Consider the following 7,251-nt stretch of genomic DNA (forward strand, 5'->3'; position numbering starts at 1 on the left):
TCCCTGCCTACTTGAAGCCTTCCTGAGGTAAGCAGCTCTTTTCCTTTGTTTCTGTATCTACAACTGCTGCATTTGGACTCATTCTCGTTTGCGGTAGCTGAAGACTTTGTCACCCTGCTATTATTATCCAGTTAGGATTTCATGCATTTTTCTTGATCTCCAGTCTTTTGTAAGCCACAGTTGGACATACAGTGTTACAGATACACCTCTGTATTTCATCTTACAGCTGCTGCTGTGTTTGTCTGTTAGCCCAACGGCTTTAAAATATTTGCATGAGGAGCTGGCATCCCCTTTTATGCCTATAGTAAAACTAGAATTAATGGCAAGCAACAAACATGGGAACTGCTCTTCAGAGGAAAGCTAAATTTGCCTCTGATATCATCATAGTCTTCCAGAGCTCCTTCAAGAGGCTTGTTGAAATGGAAATGAATAATCTTGGACAGAAAGCTCAATACATGTTGGAAGGATTAAGGATATAGAGATGTAAATCTTTATTCAAATAGATTTATAATGGAACCTAAAACCTATAGGATAGGACTTGACAAGCCAGACATTTAAATACTGTTTATTTCATTCTCCATTTTAAAGAGAATGAATAGAAGAATTTCTAGTAATTTAATTGCAGCTGGTCTGTATTTGGCATAAATCACAATAATTTCATTGACTTAGGCACAGCTGTACTAAATTACATGCTCAAGACTTTAGTTTGTACAGCATATCTACTTTAACTGATAACATATATTATCACAATTATATTTTATCTTGTAACTTTCATTATTTTCTCTCTTAACATTGGCATGATAATCCTGTTTGTTTAGAATATTGAAGTAGTTGTTTTTAAAGTACTAGGGGGACATCCTAAATCTAATAACAGTGTATTTTTAGATCATCTATAGTACTGATTTGCTGATATTTATGGGAACTGAACTGAATAAAATGGGAGTGCTATATTTCAGTGCCAGCTTTCATGCTAAAAATGGAAGCTATACAGAATTCACTGCTTACTTTTGTCTACTAATCAATAAACTGGAGGTAGAGTAACTAATGAATTAATAGCAAATGTAAACAAGGGTGTGCCAGTGGTTGGAAAACTGGGACTACTGTTATCAGAAAGGCAGTTATGTTAAACACCTGGTATCAAATTGTTCCTTACTTGAGTAATTCTCTACATCATCAGGCACTGATGGCTGAAAATGGCTAAAAGGCAGCAAATCTTACTGATTGAGAGCTTGTAACCGACTTGTGACAGCCTGTTAACCTGAACTAAGGTAAAGGCTGCAAAAAGAGAAAGAAAGATCATTTGGAGGCAAGAGCACTGGATTTCTGTGACTTAGGAACAGGATCTGCTTGGTGAAGGGAAACAGCAAATCACTGGTGTGGCTATGATTAGATTTCCCTTCCAATAAGGGAAAAAGACTTTAAAAAAAAAAAAAATTGTAGGATGCTAATGGCAGGAGAGTGACGTGTGTCTGGAGAAAAGGGATGAGCAGCCAGCACTGCGTGCGCACCGCAAGAGGGTGCCACCTCCCAGGTGCTGCACAGCGAGCCTGGCCAGGTAAGCCTCATTTCGGAGTGGGCAGAACAACGTCCTAAGATGGGCTCTTGTGGTATGCAGGCAACCAGGTATGGGATTATCCAAAGAGTGTGATTTCAAGCAGTTTGGAACAGGACTGTATACGTTTATCTCCTCAGCAGCGTGACTGACCACACGTAGCTGCCTTTCTGTGTTGCTCAGATTACGATGTGGGGAACAGCATCAACCCCATTTGCTAAATAATTTTCCTGGAATGTGTTCTAACAGGCTAGAAAGAATGATACTCTTTCACTTCATTCAGATGAACTGTACAACAGTGGCTGAGCTAGATGGAGATATGCTGTAAGCCTGGATTTGTGCTTTTCCTTCAGACTGAATAGCAGATCTCTAACATCCATAGCCTACCTTGCTCATAATGTCTTATTACTGCATTATAAGGCTGTTTAGTAAAGCTGTGGAAATGGATAATTGATTTTCTTAAGCCCTAGTAATGAACAATAAAGTGCACTCAACTAAGAAAAATGTTTCTATCAAGCAGGAAAAAAATCTGTTCAGTCTGAAAACTGTCTTCCAAATATATTCCTGTTATTAAAAATTGTAATACTGATTTTAATTATTCAAACTTGCTGTTGTTCTCTCTAGCTGTGACTAAAGATAACTGATTACCACACTACTTTATGTACTACATTGCTCCAAAATTAGGACCATCAGTCAAAATAAATACTGGAATAAAACTTCATTGACTAGAGCTGTTAGATTCTTCCCAGATAATTTACAAGGTATATTGTTAACAAAATACATGTAACTGTTATTTGATGTCTTCTCTCTAGGTTGTGTGTATCTTGCCCAATTAAAACACCAAGTCATAGGAAAATAAACAAATTTGATGAAAAACCACCCAAGCTTGTTTTCTCTCATCTTTTGTTTGTTGTGATTTCACCTTCTAAATCAAATCATGTTTACAAGCTGGGTTTCTGAAGTTAATTTTCACTGTGATTGCATCTCTTTCAGGCCCATGCGAGCATTTAGAGGCCCTGCTTAAGGTATGAGCACATTTCTTTTGGGCACGAACATTGGAGAACTTTTGCTCTTGAACCTTGCTCTTTGAGAAATGTTAATTTCAGAAACGATTGGTGACAGAGGAGTTTCCCAGTGATGTCTGCAGAGGCAGAAATGCAGCTGTGTACATTCTGTTGACCATTTTGTGCTTGGCAACTGCACAGCTTACAGCCTGCATTTTGTAAATATTTCATTTACTTATTAAACATTAAGGCTAATTAAGCAGGACAGACAGATGGTTCACGGTTTCGTATAGGGGGCAGTCATACAGCTCCCAGAGCTGTTTTGCAGAGTTTGGGATCTAAAGATGCTTCACTCACATTTAGGCACCGTGAGTCAGATCTGCAGCTGGTGGAAATTAGTGCAGTTTGAGAGATGCTGATGATTGTCTACTGTGTGAAGTTGTCCATTAGAAAAGTAAGCGTGCCAAATTGTATCTTTATCCAGTAGAAAAATGCGCTTTGTTCAACAGCTTGACAAAGTTTTGCTTGCTTTCAGTAAGACTGCTCAGATGAGTAGGACCAGAGCTCTTATTGAATTGGCAATCCAAATTGTCTCTCGAAATGCCTGTCAGAACGAGGCCCTCTGCGCTTAAGCAGAAGTCAGCCTTTCAGCCACCAGCGCGGAGCCTCCTGGGCCACCTTGCAGAGGAACACTGAATTCTCTTACACCCCCCTGGGCAGCACAACTAATCCTATTTGCAATTTCTCATAACATTTCTGGAATTCTTCAGAACAATCATCAGTCTTTCATTTCTACTCTATATAACTCAACTTTCACGAGCCAGAATTCTTTGTGTGGCACTTTCTATTGACTTTCAGGTATACGTGTCTGAGAATAACACCCTGAATCCTTAGGTTTTGAGTTTTCACTGTAGTACAGTGGGGTGATGCACCTTAAAAACAGCCAGAATGTATGTCTGCTTCCAAAAGTGAGGGTTGTATCTTAAGTGAATTCTTAATCCATCCATCTTTCTCTGTTTGAATCAGATAGCCCAGAAACATGGCACTGCAATGTTAACTTCTGAGACTACAGTATTTAAGCTTCACGTGGGTTCTTGGAGGTGGTTAATAGTGGGATTTTTGGGGAAGAGTTTTGCACTTATTCTCTATCTATGTGAAGGAAAAAACCTAAAGGTAGAATTACTACATTTTTCTAATGAAAAAAAAAAAGTAATTAGAGCTACTCCAGGTAAACTTATGGAGCAAGTCTGTTCAAAACTTTACTGGCTAAATTGCTAATGATGAGTTGAGTAAGGGGGAGAAAAAAAAACCTCTACTAAAGCAAAAAGTGTTTAATTTTAGGTATTTAAAAAAAAAAAATCACAGGCAAGAAGGACAAAATTAGATTGTTTGATTGCTTTCTTGAATGAGATCCTATTCTTTAAAAGATTCTATTCTTTAAAATTTCCACTATCCCATCAGACTCAATGCTGGATAAAACTTACCACAGTGAAATATGTGTAAACTGTTCTGTGCAAAATAGTGCATACACAGTAAGGGTCACTTAAGACTCTTTTTAAGATTCAAGTGTGATTTAACTGAGGATTTCTCTGATCAAAATAGGTCTTTGTCGTATTTTTGATGTTTTTTCAGTATCAGAAAAAATGGTGATGGTGCAGAGTCTGTCAGGTGCTCAGTTAAGTCTATGGCATGTACCTTTGCTTTGCTGTGTTATTTCTCTTCTATCTTCCATTTTATGCCTTCCTCACCCAGACTCCGTTTATTGCTGTTGTTAAGGCACACCTTTTCTGACAAATAAATACACAGCAGGTAAAAGATGGACTATGGAAATAGATGCTCTCAAACATTAAAAAAACAAACAAACAAACAAAAAAACCATTGTTGACAGATGATTGTAGATGGATGCTGTCCTTTATATTGCAGTTAGTGTCTCAACTTGTTGTAACCTCAACAATTTTCTCATAAGGAATCCTTCATTTTTATGTTTTCTTCTGTGCTTTGTGTTTTGAGGGAGATATTGGAACAGTTATTCTTTTACAAAGCAACATTACATGCCTTTGTAGCGAAGCTGATTACAGCTTAGTTGACCAGAGATTTCCTTAGATATGTCAATTATTCTAGAGTTCATACATCTTTAGTGAATGGAGGTATCTAACTAACTTAAATTGCTATGCTGTGTGTTTATAAAAGAGCCTGCATTAGCCAAACCTCCTAATTTAAAGACAAGCTTAGATTATCACATTTGATTGTGCTAGTTCTATTGACAAGGTTGTTTAGTGTGTATTTATCCACAAACTGCCTTTATTTCTTTTAATTTCAGTGGCACTAAAAGGCAATTCTGGAAAGTAATTGACTGGTCTGGTGGGTAGAGGGGGAGAAGGAAGAAGAAAAGGAAGGTGACAATGACTTGGCCTGAGTTCCTGCACTGCCAGAAGCAGCAGCACTCCTATTATGATTGATTCTATTTGAGATGCTCAAGAGAAATGAGCAGTATATGTGGTTCCACATTTTCTTTATCGTCCAGCTGGGAGGGGAGGAGGAAAGGGAATGGGGGTGTGAGGGGGAATTCATTTGCACATCTATTCGAAATGCTTTGTGCTGAGGTAAAGATGATTCCGAGGACATGAGCTGCTGCAGCATACAGATGTGTTTGTTTAGTTAATTGAGTTGTCATGGCAACTACTTCATCTTAACTGCCACAGTGTATAGGTTGTCACTGCAGCTGATGACTCTAAGCAAACCATTATACTTCCAACAAAATCAGGTAACTGTTTGGCTGGGTTACAAGTTAAAAAATGTCATTTTGATGCCCCCCAGAACACACGAACAAAATCTGACTTACTTTTTAAGAGCAAATCACCACAGCTTTGCGCTGGTAGCATTTTTCTAGCTTATCCAGAAGAGCTCCCACATCATCTGGTAACTCGGGAAATATGAAATGACACAGTTGTCCAAAACCTACAAAATAAGTCAATCTTAAGAGAACGATGGTGCTCAGATGAATCTCTGAATACATAATATAGCAAGGTGAAATATGTTGAAATCTGAAGAAAACATAGAACAGTTTGAAATTGAGTCAAGACCTGAATTTCTGGTGGAGGACCAGCCTTGGGCGAGTGGTTTTCTATCAGAGCTCTCTGCTTCCTCTATGTTAGCTGGAAGCAGAAAAGGGGAAAATAGATCACAGCAGGAATCTCACACCTTTGCTTGTGCTCAGCTTGGCATGCAGACTGACAGATATTTAAGAGAAGTGAGGGCTGTGGTACCCCATGGGAAATGAATACGTCTGGAAAAGAAATCGTTGGCTAAAAGTGGATAGAAGCTGTTCCTCTAAGTTCTTGCTGGATGGATGTTTATTTCCATGTGCCTGACGCTCTGGGGTGTTCTAAGCCACAGAGTCCTTGGTGGGTTTCAGTGTGGCCTTGTAAGCAGCTGGGCCAACAGCTCTTGGAAATGAGCAGTGAGCTGTTGAGGAAAGGTAAGTGGGAATACCCACTGGTGCTGGAGACTTTGTCTCCATGAGTTGCAGATTGATTTATAGTTTGTCAGTTCCTGACAGATTGTCTCCCACAACTCTGTGTGGACTAATCTGTGTACTCTCCCTACCCAGCTGTGAGATAAAATGTATTAGGCTAATTGAAAAGAGCTTTACCTTGCAAATGGAGGGTTGTGGAAGTGCAAAATCTGCTACAGCAGCTCAGAGGATAGGAAGTAACTCAGCAAGGCATGACATCGATCACATACATAAATCAATGAGCAGAGAGCTGCAAGGTGTGACCTACAGGTTGTTCTAAGCTCTGTCACTGACAAGCAGCATATGCAAGTTGTGTAGGTGGTGATCTCAGGGTCATCAACACTGGATAATGTATTGCAAGTCCTGAGCAAGGACTTCCTTCTTAGATGGTGCTGTTCAAAGCAGAGCAGACTGTGAAGCATGTCCTATAATTCCATCAAGAAGCACATACATTAAGGGTAGGGATATGCTGTTATTTAGGCTGGACCGACCCTCTCAGAAGGTCTTCTTCCTGATAAAGGAATCTCCTGTTTTCCATGCTGATAAGGAACTCTATCTCTTGCCTGAGATAACAGGAGCAGGAAAAATTAGAACCCAGCAGAAACCAATTTCCTGATTGTTCTTGCCTACAGAACCTCAGACCACTGAACTTTCATCCTGTCTTAAAGGAATGTTTTATTTGTATAGGACTTACATTTTCAGAAGTGACTTACTAATGTTTTTTTTTGAGAAAATTCATGTGGCTTTCTCTTTTGATGTACTTGCTTCCTGGGAAGTGATACCAGATTCTTTTGCTTAGGTGCAGTGCCTGCCCTCCTCACTCCTTTATGTTTCCATCTGTGCTTCACTCTCAAAATGAAGCATGTTTGACCTCCCCCCAGCATCCTTTTAGCATTTATTGCCATAAGAGGAAAAAATCTTACAGTTTGGAGCAGTATTAATCTCTTGTGAACCTAGCTGATACTTTTGTATAGGTTCTTGTCCCTCTTTTCATTTGATTAGCGTAACAGCAGCTTTATCATTTCTAAACTAGAAGAACTTGGAAGAATTTAGGGCTTCTTCCATCCTCCTGCTAAGGGGGTAACTCCAAGGTGACTAAAGGTTTGGCATCTTCTTAGAAAAATTCCTTTTTTCATGGTCCTTTGGGACTACGTGTGCCAACCCCATTGATTTCAGGGACT

At 39.2% G+C, this 7,251-nt stretch overlaps 1 long non-coding RNA gene across 1 annotated transcript; it reads left to right on the forward strand.

Annotated features, from left to right (window-relative positions):
* Positions 1-6,073, forward strand: LOC109369826. The gene is made up of 3 exons (XR_002119348.2): positions 1-27; positions 2,546-2,577; positions 4,877-6,073. It is a non-coding gene; the product is annotated as an uncharacterized LOC109369826 (long non-coding RNA).
* Positions 6,074-7,251: the final 1,178 nt, after the last annotated feature.

Source organism: Meleagris gallopavo, chromosome 13 (assembly GCF_000146605.3).
Source record: "Meleagris gallopavo isolate NT-WF06-2002-E0010 breed Aviagen turkey brand Nicholas breeding stock chromosome 13, Turkey_5.1, whole genome shotgun sequence".
Lineage (NCBI taxonomy): Eukaryota > Metazoa > Chordata > Aves > Galliformes > Phasianidae > Meleagris > Meleagris gallopavo.